This window comes from Malaclemys terrapin, chromosome 1, assembly GCF_027887155.1.
Source record: "Malaclemys terrapin pileata isolate rMalTer1 chromosome 1, rMalTer1.hap1, whole genome shotgun sequence".
Taxonomy (NCBI): domain Eukaryota; kingdom Metazoa; phylum Chordata; order Testudines; family Emydidae; genus Malaclemys; species Malaclemys terrapin.
This window is the reverse complement of record NC_071505.1, coordinates 300,319,131-300,334,476: the sequence shown is the minus strand read 5'-3', so window position 1 is coordinate 300,334,476 and position 15,346 is coordinate 300,319,131. Positions and strand designations below refer to the sequence as shown.

The 15,346-nt window shown below is 45.6% G+C and overlaps 1 protein-coding gene across 2 annotated transcripts in view; it reads right to left on the bottom strand.

Annotated features, from left to right (window-relative positions):
- Positions 1–15,346, bottom strand: part of TRPC4 (transient receptor potential cation channel subfamily C member 4) — a 207,582-nt gene that overhangs the window by 95,388 nt on the left and 96,848 nt on the right. The gene's annotated exons all lie outside the window — the stretch shown is intronic.

Here is a 15,346-nt window from a genome sequence, read left to right as displayed (position 1 = left end):
TTTCCTTGTATACAATTCTATAACCTATACTCCTGGGGAAATTCTGCACCACTGTGCATGCACAGAATTTATGTCCCCCATAGATTTCTTTGCTTCCTCACAGAAAAATGACTTTCTGATGGGGATGCAAAGGGAAGCCACAAGAGTGGTCATGCGACCCTCCTCCAGCAGTATATTTTGGGTAGCTGGCAGAGAGGTAAATCATTGTGGGGCAGGGGGAGGGACTGGGGAAGACCCAGCTGGTGGCTCCTATCCTGCTGGGTTGGGGAGGACAGGACTTCCTCTTCCCCTTCATGGCATCCAGGGCCATGTCAGACCCAACCCCGGATTTCTCCCCCAGCTGTAGGAAGCTCTGCAAACTCCCCTCCCCCCCACACTTCCTGTATCCATCGCTTGTCAGCTGCAAGGGGAGGAATCACTGTAAAGGGAGCTGCTCCCCCATCTGCCCAACCCCTGTGCATCCAGACCCCCCCCATACCCAGACCCTCCAGTTGAGCCTCACCTCCCCATCACCCCAATGAGCCACCCACACCTGGATCCCCACCCCACTGAGCCCCACTACCCCAGCATTTGGACCCCCAGACTGATCCCCCTACACCTGGACCCCCCTTCTGAGCTCTATGCCCCCACACCCAGACCCCTCCCCACTGAGCCCCAACCACTGTCACCTGGACCCCCCCTACAGAGTCTGATTACCGTTGCACCCAGAACCCTCCATCAACCCCAGTGCATCCAAATCCCACCCGCACGCGGATCCCACATTGAGCCAGCCGCATCCAGATTGCCCCACACAGAACCCTCTCAACCCACACCAGGCCCCTCCACTTGGATTCTGTCTTGCTGAGCCTGCCTGCCCACACCTGGTGCACCTGGCATGGTGGGGCAGGGCCTTGGGGTGTTTCTGGGGCAGGCCCAATACTTGCACTGTGTCAGAGTTGGGTGCAGCCTTACCACTGAGTCCATGTCCTGGGGTGATGGGGAGCTCCACAGTGATCTCCCAACTCTGTGAAGCTAGTGGCCTGTGCTCCCCAGTGCCATGCTGGAGCCTCCATGTTTATTTGACAAATAAAATTTGTATACTTTTAAAATATTGTGCACAGAATTTTTAATTTTTTGGTGCAGAATGTCCTCAGGAGTAAACCTAGCCTATATTCTTTTCTATCTTCCTTCTCTTTTGGAACCCCGGCTTAACTTCTGTTTTCCCAGTCCAGCTATTAAAGTGCCAGTCAAGAAAGTGACCTTGTAACTATGACATCCTTATACTCCACATTTGTTCCTCTTTCACAACTTCTGATTCATTGTTTTTAGCACAATATAAAATGTCGCCAACTGCTACCAGTCCTAGTTGATCCTGAAAATGTGTCTACTTTGTACATCTTTACTAGCTATAAAGAGTCTGCAATCAGAACTTATCCAGCAGTTCTACTAAGTATGTATATATATAATGAAGAACAGCTTGCTCTTGTACAGCTTTGCAGTGCTGAGAGGAAGGGAAGTGTGAACTCAGCACATACGACTTCGAAGGCACATAGGGAGCAGCTGTTTACAGCACCAATGCGCTATTTTTACAGTCACTTTGTAACATGGTGCACAAGGAATGATTCCCCCCTCCCCCACTGCTATATAAACAACACAAAGAACATTTGGAATGGTGCCTGTGATGCTTCCCGGGGGTACCCAGCATTGGGAGGCACCTTGCCACCACCTGCCTTTAACATGAGGAAGCCTTGTCTCTGCCTCCCAAACCCACTGGCCACGGGCAATACCAGCAGTCGCCACGCCTCACAGGCCCCACTGTCACTCTACAGGTTAGTGACAGGCACACTCCAACCCCCGAGCCCTCCAAGTCTCTCCCTGGAGTGTCCAGCCTCATGTCCACTGGACACTCACAGCATTCACCAATCCACTGCTTCCAAAGAAACAGTTACACTTCAGCTTACCCGTACCACCTCAGATCACTGCTCCTCTCAGCACACAGCACTTAGACATGTTTACAGTGAAATCAAGTATCAGTTTATTATCAAAGCACAGAGATTCATGTAGAAGTATTGGAAACAAATGGTTACATATAAAATAAAACATTGCATGTCTTCTAGAGCTTAGACTTAATTAATAGGATGCTTTACTGTCTACTACAGTATTGCTCACCCAAAATTCCTGCTGCATTTTTGCAGACAGTTTGGCTGTGACCCTTCTTTCATCAGACAAGCACATGTGTCAGTTTGCTTCCTAGGCAAAGGACTCGGTGAGTTTCTTTACACTCCAGAGCAATCCTTTGTCTTTCTTCATAAACAGGACCTCCCACTGCTATTTATTTCTTCCTGTAGATTTCCTCTCTTGTATATTTTGCAATCTCTCAATTCGAATTGGGCTAAGTATGTGGCATACAATATACAATACACAAATGGACAGACAGGGAGATAGGTGTCTGTTACCTCCTGCCTTGAAAGAACATTTCTGAGATATGTCATCTGTTGGTGACCTGCCTTAACTCCAAGACCTTAAGAATATAATTTTCAGTATAGATAAAGAAGCCCTTAAATATTATCTGTATATATATTTCACAACAATTGTGATGACCAGTGGGCTCCTGGCTCTCAATAGATACTTCACATGCTACCCTTCAGTGAACTATTACGCAGGGGATTCCTGTAAAACCCTATGTACCCTCATGCCCCCTGCCAGCTGGCACCAAGAGGTCCTTGGGTCACAGTGCCTCTTTAAAAAGGAAAAGGGATAAACAGTTGAATCAGAAAGTTCACCTGAAGTCTGGTGAATAAATAAACCATTGGAGAAGGGAAAAGATGTCTGAAGAAAGTGTAGTGACAGCAGAATGACCTCTATAAGGTGAAGAGAGACAGTGCATAGGCATAAGAACCTAAGAATGTCCATACTCGGTGAGATCAGTGGTCCATCTAGCCCAGTATCCTGTCTTCCAACAGTGACTAGTGTCAGATGCTTCAGAGGGAATGAACAGAACAAGGCAATCATTAAGTGATCCATCCTCTGTCACCCAGTACAAGCTTCTGGCATTCAAAGGTTTAGGGACATGTGAAGCATGGGGTTGCGTCCCTGACCATCTTGGATAATAGCCATCAATGGATCTATCCTCCGTGAGCTTATCTAATTCATTTTTTAATCCACTTATACTTTTGGCCTTTACAATTTTACGTCCTTATGTTTGTTTTAAACCTGCTGCCTATTAATTTCATTAGGTGACCCTTGGTTCTGGTGTTATGTGAATGGGTAAATAACACTTTCCTGTTCACTTTCTCCACACCATTCATGATTTTAGAACCTCTATTAAATCCCACCTCAGTTATCTCTTTTCTAAGCTAAACAGTCCCAGTCTTTTTAATCTCTCCTCATACGGAAGCTGTTCCTACCGTTTTCTAATTTTAATATATCTTTTTTGAGATTGGGTAACCAGACCTTCATGCAGTATCCAAAGTATGGGTGTGCCATGACTTTGTATAGTGGCATTATGATATTTTCTGTCTTATTATCTATCCCTTTCCTAATGATTCCTAACATTTTGGGGGAGTTGTTTGGTTTTTTTTAAATTGCCACTGTACATTGAGAGGATGTTTTCAGAGAACTATCCATGACGACTCCAAGATTTCTTTCTTGAGTGGTAACATCTACTTTAGACCCTGTGATTTTATATGTAGATTATGTTTTCCAACGGGCATTACTTTGCGTTTATCAACACTGAACTTCATCAGCCATTTTGTTGCCCAGTCACCCAGTTCTGTGTGATCCGTTTGTAACTCTTCACTGTCAGCTTTGGACTTAACAATCTTGAGTGTTGTCTGCAAACTTTGCTATATCACTGTTTACCCCTTTTCCCTGATCATTTATAAGTATGTTCAACAGGATAGGTCCCAGTACAGATCTTTGGGGGACTCTACTATTCACCTGTTTCCATTTTGAAAATTGACCATTTATTCTTTTTGTTTCCTAACTTTTAATCAATTACTGAGCCATGAGAGGACCTTCCCTCTCATCTGATAAAGGCTTACTTTGCTTAAGAGTCTTTGATGAGGGACCTTGTCAAAAGGATTCTGAAAATCTACGTACAGTATCTCAACTGGTTCACCCTTGTCCACATGCTGGGTGACTCCCTCAAAAATGCTAATAGATTGGTAAAGCATGATTTCCCTTTACAAAAGTCATGTTCACTCTTCCTTAACATATTGTGTTCATCCACGTGTTTGATACTTCTGTTCTTTACGGAAGTTTCAATCATTTTGCCCAGTACTGAAGTTAGGCTTACTAGCATGTAATAGTCAGGATCACCTATGGAGCTTTTTAAAAAAAAAATTGGCATCAAATTAGCTGTCTTCCAGAGGCTGATTTAAGTGATAAGTTACATACCACAGAAAGTAGTTCTGCTATTTCATATCTGAGTTCCTTCAGAACTCTTGGGTGAATACCATCTGGTCCTGGTAATTTATTACTGTTTAATTTATCAGTTTGTTCCAAATTTCCTCTATTGACATCTCAATCTAGGACAATTCCTCAGATCTGTCACCTAAAAAGAAAGGCACAGGTGAGAGAATCTCCTTCACCTACTGTGCAGTGAAGACCAATAGAGAGAATTCATTAAACCTTGTCATCCTTGAGTGCTCCTTTAGAACCTTGATCATCCAGGGCCCCACTGATTGTTTGGCAGGCTTTCTGCTTCTGGTGTACTTAAAAACAATTTAGTTTTTATGTCTTTTGCTAGTTCTTATCAAATTATTTTTTTGCCTGCCTAATTATACTTTTACACTTGACTTGCCAGAATTTATGTTCTTTTCTATTTTCCTCACTAGGATTTGACTTCCAATTTTTAAAGGATGCCTTTTGCCTCCAACCACATCTTTTACTCTGCTTATTTTTTATTATTATTATTATTTGGGGTATACACACAGGGTGAGCCTCCATTATGGTGTTTTTAAATGCAGCTTCCAGTCATTTCATTCTTGTGACTCTTCCTTTTAATTTCCATTTAACTAGCTTCCTCATTTTTGTTAGTTCTCCTTTTTGAAGTTCAATGCTACTTTGGTGGGTTTCTTTGATATTTTGCCCTTTACAAGGATGTTAAATTTAATTAAATTATGGTCACTATCACTGAGCAGTTCAGCTATATTCACTTCTTGGTCCAGATCCTGTGCTCCCCTTAGGATTCACTAAAGAATTGTTTATTCCAGGACTAGGTGCTCCAAGAAGCAGTCATTAATAGTGTCTAGAAATTTTATCTCTGCATGCCATCCTGAGGTGACATGTACCCAGTCAATATGGGAATAGTTGATATCTCCCATTATTATTGGGTTTTCTGCTTTTGTTGCCTTTCTAATCTCCTGGAGCATTTCACAATCACTGGTCAGGTGGTTGGAAGAGAATTCTTACTCCTATACTCTTATAATTCAAGCAACAATTTTTTATCCATAGAGATTCTATGGTACAGTTTGATACCTTTAAGATATTTGCTATATTTGACTCTCTGTTTTCTTTCACATATAGTGGTACTCCTCCACTAGAGAGACCTATATATTTTGTACCCTGGTATTACCATGTCCCTCTGTCTATCCTCATTCCACCAAGTTTCTGTGAGGCTTATTATATCAATATTCTCATGTAAGACCAGGCATTCAAGTTCACCCATTTTAGGATTTAGACTTCTAGCATTTGTATATAAGCATTTATAAAAATTATCACTATATAGTTGTCTGCTTTCATGTGATGCAAGTAAATGGCACTTTTTTTGTTTGATTGGTTCTCTTCAGTTCCTACCAGTACTTTATCAATTTCTAGCCTCTCCTCTTTACTAGGATACAGAATATCCCCTTCAATAAACTGTCCCCTAAGGGATGTCTCTGTCTGAACTGTGTGCTCTTCTGCACCAGTTGGCTTTTCCCCAGCCCTTAATTTAAAAACTCCTTTACAACCTTCTTAATTTTACATGCCAGCAATCTGGTTCCCTTTTGAATTAGGTGGAGCCCATCCTTCTTGTATAGGATTCTCCTTTCCCCAAAAGTTCCTGTAGGGGGCCAGGGTGGCTGCCCTCCGAACCTGAGGGTAAAGGGCCTTTCCCTCAGCCTGAGTGGGCGGGGCCAGCCCAAGCTTGCTCCACCCCCCAGAAGGGGAGGGGTGGAACAGGAAGTATAAAGGGCGGGGCCCTTAGCTCAGTTAGGGCAGCACCAGGGAGGGAGGCAGACACAGACTGTGGGCTGCTCCCTTCAGAGCCTGCTGCCACACCAGGGGAGGCCCTGGACCCATGGAAACCTCACCTGGAGGACGGACTGGGGCTGCCAGGACTGCCCGCTGCCGAGTACCCAGAGGAACTGGAGGAGTCGGAGGGGGAGCGGGAGCTGCCAGCAGCCGAGTACCCAGAAGAGCTAGAGGAGCCTGAGGGGGAGCCGGAGCTGCCAGCAGCGGACTACCCCGACGCACTCACGGGACCAGAGGGATTCGGGCGAGCAATCGGGTAGGAAGTAGCCCAGGGACAGAGCTGCACAGTGGTGAGTCTATGTAGCGGGACGACCCCGCTGACCCAGTGGTGGGACCCCCGTTCTGCCACTGTCAGGGCCCTGGGCTGGAGCGCAGTGGTGTAGGGTGGGCCTGCGCTCCCCTACCCGGCCGAGCCACGCCGGGACCTTTGCCGGCGCTCCCCTGCCTGAGGGGCGCGCTACTGACCTTTGCCGGCGCTCCCCTGCCTGAGGGGCGCGCTACTGACCTTTGCCGGCGCTCCCCTGCCTGAGGGGCGCGCTACTGACCTTTGCCGGCGCTCCCCTGCCTGAGGGGCGCGCTACAGACTCTGGCTGGCGGCTGCCCCGCCGCTAATTCCCCGCTGACGGAGGCGTGACCCAGGCCGGCCAGTGATCTCATAGCTCCCCACCGCCCCCTAGCGGGTAGGTGGGCCAACCCCGATCACAGTTCCCCAGTTCCTAATAAACTTAAATCTCTCCTCCCAATGCCATCATCTCATCCTTGCATTGAGACCCTGCAGTTCTGCCTGTTTAATTAGCCCTGCGCATGGAACTAGAAGCATTTCAGAGAATGCTACCCTGGGAGTGAGGAAACGTTAAGAACAAACAGGGAAAGTGCATGAAAATAATGGGAGGAGAAGAAGAAACAGAAGAATTAGGCAGAAATTAGCAGAGAAAGGAAAAGAGTGACATTTAACTGAAAAGAAATATGACTGCGTGGTAATAAAAATGAATATTTCTTGCCCTGCCAGTGAGTACTGTTTTTTCCCCTTTAAGTGCCTGATTTTTCAGCTCTTCTTCACATAGAGCAGCTTTTTTAGGAAAACGCCTTCAATTTCTTCTGCAAGTAAGCGCTACTCAGTGTATGGGTTGCAGAATGGGCCCAAAGGCATTAATTAGCTGTATTCTGGTAATGGAAAAGTAAGTTCAGGAGGCAATACTGCTAATCTGAAATGTTTCTGTAATATGGTGTGCAAATTCAGGGTCACAGCTACACACATCCTTAGGTGAAATGCCTTCTGACCTTGACTGCTAAAATCAGAGCATGTTGCTAGACCAGAATAAGTAGATTAGGTGCTGGGAAGATGTATTGGAAGGGGAGGAGATGGATGGGAAACACACACACACACACACACACAGAGACCTGTGCAACACTGGTGAAGTGCAGCACAGAGCCTACAGCAGCCCAATGGCAGGAGTGGGTTCTGGAATGCCTGACATGGCCCTCCCACCTCCAGGGGTGAATACATGATTGTCATAGCAGCAGGTTGCCCATGCCCTGTGTCCATCAGATGTACTGGAAAACAGAGGGCCCATACAGGGCTGAACTCTGTGCTGCGGATTCAACCCTCCCAGCTCAGAGCTGAGTAGGTTCTGCTCTAGTTCCAGTAACATTTTGCTTTACTACTTTTGATTCTGAAGTACCACTTGTGAGTGTGCAAGGAGAGAGAGGGAAGAATATGCCATTTGGGCACTTTAGATACAGCAAGATTGGGGTCCTTTGGGGTCAGAGTGGCTGGTCCTTGTGGCAGTATGCAAGAAAAGGAGATGAGCTCAAGGTCTCCCCATTGTTCCCGTATCACAATCAGGAACACAAGCACTGCATTAGACCGAGGCTATCCTGGCCGTAGCCTTCACAACAGATTCTTTATAGCCCAGCCCTCCTTCGCCTCATACAGTAGAGTTGGAGCAGCTTGCCAGGAGCTCAGGGTTGCCCTGTGAAAGGGTAGCAGAGCTTCTCCTTTAGTGTAAACTCCCCCAGAATCCCTGGAAGAACTCTGGCCTCTGGGGACTCCTGCTCCTTCACATCTCTTCTTCACGCAGTGTCGTGTGGACTGGAGACTTAAAGCCAATATTAGTGGAAAAATAGCATCACACACTACTAAATTAATCTGTCCTGGTGTTTGGTTGTTTAATACATTAGATTTGTCCCTTTTTTTCTCTCCTCTAAGTTTCAGTTGCAGTAAGTACTTTCCTCACTAGCTCTGGAAACAGATGGAAATGCCAGCTGACTAGTGCACAGCTTGCGGCTGTCGAGGATGGTACAGTACTTTGATTTCTGAAGTCAAAGTAAGGTTGAGGAAATTGAAGTTATTTGAAGAGATTTTCTGGACCCTTATATGGCAGAACAAAGGCTTACTGTGAGTAAAGCCACTGCACTTTGACAGCATTTGCCACGACCAATCAGTTTTGCCCTGGGTATCCAAATCAGAGAATCAGAGGGGAAGAGGAGAGAGATAAAAGAGTAAAACACAAGGGTATAAAGATACAAGTCAAAACCCACAGATTTTTCAAGATATTCATATGTCTCTATGACAAGTTATTATTTTTGTAGTCTGACTCTACTAAACTAATATTTGTTTCTAGCCCTGCTCGAAACCGAGGCTCTCTTAACATGACATTAATTGCAATCTTCTCTGAAATGTTAATGTCGATGCAGCTTCAAACAGCATAGCATTACAATGATTGACTTGTATATCTGGTCCATTAGCTGTTTGTTTTTCTCATAGCTTATCAAAGTCTTTCATCTTGAAGTAATTCAGCTAAAGGCTGATGCAGACATTCTGGAATTCAGATCATCTGAATTTACCCAAATATAGAAAAGTCTATTAATCACTGCAACATTAACTCACAGAAACATTTACACTTAAATGGTAAGCCCTAAAAGACTATGGCTTTTATTACGTCGTGAGTTTAGCCCCTGAATCTCCTTCTATTATTTTAAGATTTCCCACTGACTTTTGACCAAATATATATGGAACGCCAAAGTGATTGAGTCAAATTGTTCTCTCATTTACAACATTATCAGGTATTAATCCTGCTTAGAGTTGACTGCTCTCATGGCACTCAGCATCTTTCACTATTACTCCAATTCCACTGCAGTTCATGAAGTTATGCCAGATTTTCATCGGGGTTTCTGAGCGCAGGATCTGGCCTATTCAAATGTCTCATTGGAATGACAGGTTTCAGAGTAGCAGCCGTGTTAGTCTGTATCCGCAAAAAGAACAGGAGTACTTGTGGCACCTTAGAGACTAACAAATTTATTAGAGCATAAGCTTTCGTGGACTACAGCCCACTTCTTCGGATGCATACAGAGACTCTGTATGCATCCGAAGAAGTGGGCTGTAGTCCACGAAAGCTTATGCTCTAATAAATTTGTTAGTCTCTAAGGTGCCACAAGTACTCCTGTTCTTTTTTCATTGGAATGAGTCACACATTTGAAATCCTTGACAGAGTTCTCCGAAAAGATATGCAAAGCTTCTTTAAGTCCTGCGAGGATGGAAAGCTAGCAAGTCTTATTGTAACGGTGACTCTCACAGGCTCAGCAGCAGCATGGCTATTAGACATATCCTAGAGTTAAGAAGGCTTTCTAGTGTGCAGCTGTTTACATTTGCCCCAAGTCACATGATTTTTGTTTTCTTGTTACATTTTCCTGAAGTTTTTGCAACTCAAGATTATTCATATGGATGAGCAGACAAGCTTGGGGAGTCCAAGAACTCTGTGTGTGTGTGTGGGTATGGGTGTGTAAGCATGAAAGAGAGAAAAGCAGAACTAAAAGCAAATTTCAGTGCTCAGTCTCTTCCATTCCCCATCCCTTGTTTGCACATTGTCTTTGTAGAATATAAGCAGGCTGTGGCAGGGATCTTGTTCTAATTCATCTATAAGTACCTAGTGCAATAATAAAAAGAAGAATTCATAAGTCGTGTGTACAGTAACTCTTCGCTTAACGTTGTAGTTATGTTCCTCAAAAATGCAACTTTAAGTGAAACAATGTTAAGCAAATCCAATTTCCTCATATGAATTAATGTAAACGGGGGGGTTAGGTTCCAGGGAAATTTTTTTCACCAGACAAAAAACTATATTATAACACAGTACAAGTTTTAAACAAACAGTTTAATACTGTATACAGAGATGATGATTGTGAAGCTTGGTTGAGGTGGTGAAATTAGAAGGTTGGAAGAGGGTGGGATATTTCCCAGGGAATGCCCTACTGCTAAATGATGAACTAGCACTTGGCTGAGCCCTCAAGGGTTAACACATGGTTGTTAATGTAGCCTCACACTCTACAAGGCAGAACGAATTGAGGGAGGGGAGGCAGCATGGCAGACAGAGACAGATGTGAGAGAGAAAGATGTGCATTGCCCCTTTAAGTACGCTGACCCCACTCTAAGTACATTGCCTTTAAAAAGATCAGGAAGTTGGGACAGCAGTTGCGGCCCGCTCTCTCCGTCCTGAGCCCTGTTGTGTCCCCACCCTGCTCTATATGGAGAAGGGGTAAGCAGGGGCGAGGATCGGGGGGAGGGGGATACCCTGACATTAGTCCCCGTCTTCCCCCCGCTGCATAGCAAGCAGGAGGCTCCCGGGAGCAGCTCTAAGGCAGAGGGCAGGAGCAGCACATGGCAATGGGGAGAGGGACAGCTGAACTGCTGGCAATAGATAGCCTGCTGGGTAGCTGCCGCACAGGGAACTTAGGGGAGCGGGGAGCTGATGGGGGGCTGCCGGTCCACCCTGGTTCCAAGCCCCCACCAGCCAGCTGCAACGGGCTGTTCTTTCTGCAAGCAGTGGATAAAGCAGGTGGCTGCCAAACAATATTATAAGGGAGCAATGCACAACTTTAAACGAGCATGTTCCCTAATTGATCAGCAATGTAACAATGAAACAACGTTAACTGGGACAACTTTAAATGAGGAGTTACTGTACTATGATCTCAATCTTGCCTGCTAACATTTTTGAAATCCATCTAAATCTCTGTTGTGATGACTGCTTCAAACTCACTGAGTTTCAAACCATTCCTGGGGTAAGAGTGAGGCATTCTTGAGCACTCCTGACCCAGGGAAAGTGTAGAGTGCATAAGATATTTAAACAGGGAAGCTGACCAGAGCCTTGTAAAGAAAGCACCCGATCCGCTCTGTGTTTGTGCAGCTCTTAGCAAATTGGGGTCCTGGTCCATGGCTTGGTTTATTAGGTACTATGATAATACTAATATTAATAATAAAAATAGATCAAAGATTTTTTTTCTGCTCCTTGCAATGTGATATCATGGAAAAGGGACTTACTCCTGAATGCCCATAAGATATTCAAGACGTCTACACTTGGAGCTAGGGCTGTGATTCTCCTGCTTGAGTACACATATTCACACTAGCTCTCATGGAGCTAGCACAAGTATAAATAGCAATGTAGCTGCGATGGCAGGAGAAGTGGTAGCGAAGGCACAGCTGAGCTGTGATGAGAACATACCCACTGGCTTGTACTTGTGGGCAGGTTTGTATTTGTGTAAGTGGGGGAACGGTCCCGCTATTGTGGGGAAATTTCTTGGCTTATACACTACCCCAGTGAAATGGGCTAGCGAAAGGATCTGAGTCCTCACTCCCACTCCCTTTACCCAGAGGCCTGCCTGATCTCAAGAGTTCCCCTTCCACTCTCCCGTGTGGCAGAGTCCTCGTAACCCCAACAAGGCTGGGCCCAGGATTCCTGAGGGGCTCAATCCCCAACCTTGTTGTGGTCACTTAGGGCAGGGGCTAGCGTGTCCCCATTCCAGGGTGCTCTCTCTGCACTGGACGCTTCCCTGACCCGCTGATCATTACATACAGTTCAAAGCAAATACAATTTATTAAACAGCAATTAAAAAAAATAAGGAAAAAATAGGAAAGGTTAAAGGAAAACACATCACCCTGCTCTGTGGCACGGGGACATTACAACCAGCGTCTCTGGGATGTAAGGGAAGTTCAGTCTATTCCTCACAAGTCCCAGGCCCCTTCTCAGGCCCTGGCTGTGCTGCAGAGATGCTGCAGGTCAGACACTTGCTCTGGCGGTGGCCACACGCCCTCAGGCTCTGGGTGGCAGGGCCCTTCTTCCCAGCATCGCCCCCACCCCATCGGGTTAAGATCCCCCTTCAAGTCTGTCCTGCAAGGTCTCTTGGCTGAGGGCATCTCCCTGCGCTGAGCCCACTGCCCAGGGTCCCCCTCACTCTCCCCAGCTGATCACTGCACCCAGCTCCGGACTGCTCCAGCCCCAGCTCCAGCTCCACACTGCCTCAGTACAGCTGCTGCTGCTGCTCTGCCTCCAGCTCCCTGAGCTGCTTCTGTGACTCTGCTCCCAGCACTGACCTGCTTCCTGGGCTGCTTTTCTGGCCCCTTTGGCTGGTGTAGCTCTGCTCCCCAGCTCAGCTGGGGCCCCTGCTCTCTCCCTAGCTTGGCCCCACTCTGTCTGACCCAGGCAATTCCAGCTCACACAGAGGACAGGACCCCCTGGCCTCCTGACTCTCTGATTAGCCTGCCCGCCCTGTCAATCAGGCTGACCTGGTGCATTGGCCTCTCCCCATTGTTCCCGGGGAGTGTAAGTCTCAGGATGCTGATTTCCCACCAACCCGTCCCCTTTCTTTTGGTACTGGGAGCAGGGCCGGTGCAACCATTTAGGCAAACTAGGTGGCCGCCTAGGATGCCTAGTGGTTGCGGGCGCCTAAAAGCCCACTCAGGCGAGGAGGTGGAGTGGAGGTGAGGTGAGCTGGGGAGGGCTGCCTGCAGTAACGGGGGGGGCGCACAGGGGAACCGCTCCCCGCCTCAGATCACCTCCACTCTGCCTCCTCCGCTGAGCACTCAGCCCCCGCTCTAAGTCTCCTCCAATCGGCGCCGCAAGCCTGCGAGGGGAGGAGAATTAGAATGGCACCGGGGCGGGCTCAGTGGAGAAGGTGGAGCCAAGGTGAGCTGGGGCAGGCTCCCCGGGCGTGGTTAGCTTCTGCAAGGGGGGGGCTCCCCAGGCGGGTTAGCTGCCACAGAGGGGGGTGCTCCCCGGGCAGGGTTAGCTGCCGCGGGGGTGGGGAGGCTCCCTGGGTGGGGATAGCTGCAGAGGGGGGGTAGCTGCTGGGGGGGGGGCTCCCCGGGCAGGGGGGGTGGCGGGCTCCCGGGGTGGGAGGCTAGGTTAGCTGTTGCAGGGGGGGTGGGTGGGGATAGCTGAGGGGGGGGGCTCAAGGTGGAAGTTTCACCTAGGGCATGAAACTTCCTTGCACCGGCCCTGACTGGGAGCTAGCCAACACCCTGCTGAGTTTTAGTAAGACCCTAGGCACTAATATCTATCCTTCCATTCATCCATCCAGACACTTATATGGTTCACCCACACCTCCTACTTACCTTAATTTTAGGTGTGGCTATTCAGCACCTATGAAAATGAGCCCACTTCTTTGAGTGCCTAAATATTGGGTACCTATCTCTAAGCTTCAATGTTTTTGTTTTGTTTTGTTTTGAACTATTTGTTTTAAAGGAAAAGAAAGATGAGCTGTAACAGCAGCAAATAAATAAGGACAAAAATACAAAGGTAAATACAATACAAAGCCAGATTCATTATCTCAGACAATAAAATTGTACATTTGTTGGCTGCTATATATTGTCAGAAAATGCACAGAAAAAGAACCAAAGCAAAAAGAAAAGAGAAACAAGGTATAAGAAATGAAGAAAGATAATAAGCAGAACGTAGTGCATCAGACAGAAAAAGTACCAGGCTAGCCTGGGAAACTGTCACTATACAGCAGTGACATCCGTCTATAACAGGGGTCGGCAACCTTTCCGAAGTGGTGTGCTGAGGCTTCATTTATTCACTCTAAGTTAAGGTTTTGCGTGCCAGTAATACATTTTAACGTTTTTAGAAGGTCTCTTTCTCTAAGTCTATAATATATAACTAAACTATTGTTGTATGAAAAGTAAATAAGGTTTTTAAAATGTTTAAAAGCTTCATTTAAAATTAAATTAAAATGCAGAGCCCCCCGGACCGGTGGCCAGGACCCGGGCAGTGTGAGTGCCACTGAAAATCAGCTCGCGTGCTGCCTTCGGCACGCGTGCCATAGGTTGCCTACCTCTGGTCTATAACAAGCTCCAGTGCTGCTTCGCTAGGCCAACCAATAGAATTCCTTGTACATCTCACCATTCTATAGTGACCTGTCAATCCAACAATTCTAAAACTAAAGACCAAGCCCCAGTCCATGCAGAGCTCCACCAGGAGCTCCATGTGGGCAGCAGGGTGCTCCTACACAGATTTAGTTGCAAGTTCAGGGCATTGAATTTGTGGAGTTCTTCCCTTCTTTTTTATGCTTGTTTTAAAATTTTGGCCAAAGTACTTTATTCATTATTATTAAGTACTTGGGTCCACTTAGAACTGAACTAAGAGCCACCAAAGACATTTCATATATAGCAAGCCACTGAAAAGCTCTCAGCTGGGTTATAGTTTCCAAGATAATACGAAGAGCATACATCCATCCTCTTATCACATGCATATTAGAGTTGGTTGAAAATATTTCGGTGAAACAGCTTTCTGTTAAAAAATACAGATTTGTCAAAATCTAAATGTATTGTGGGAACACACCAATTTCAATTACATTTTTGATGAGAAAAAGTTAAAATGTGTTATTTTGACAATGTCAGTATGTTTGAGTCTATGCAAGCAAGCAAACTGACAATGCTGAAATGTTTTGATTCATTTTGTTTTGACTTTTATAGTCAATATCAAATGCAATTATATATATATATATATATATATAATATTAAATGTAATATCATTACTATTTTAATATAATAACGTAAAAATGAAATGAATTAAAATGATAAAGTCAATAAGAAAAGTTTCAATGCTATTGAAAATAAGCATTTTTATAGTTCCAACCTTTATAAAAAAAACATCATTTCTCAGGAAATGTTGGCTTTTTGTTCTCATTTGAAATGTCAGAATTTCCCACAGAATGGAAAGTCCAGTTCCTGATCAGCTCTAATGAATATCATATATGATGGTGATGACTATAAACTAGTGTCTGATTAAAAGAAACTAGTTAAAATAGGCATAAGTATGTAAAAATGTGACATCATAACTCTATTACAAGCATTTTTAGC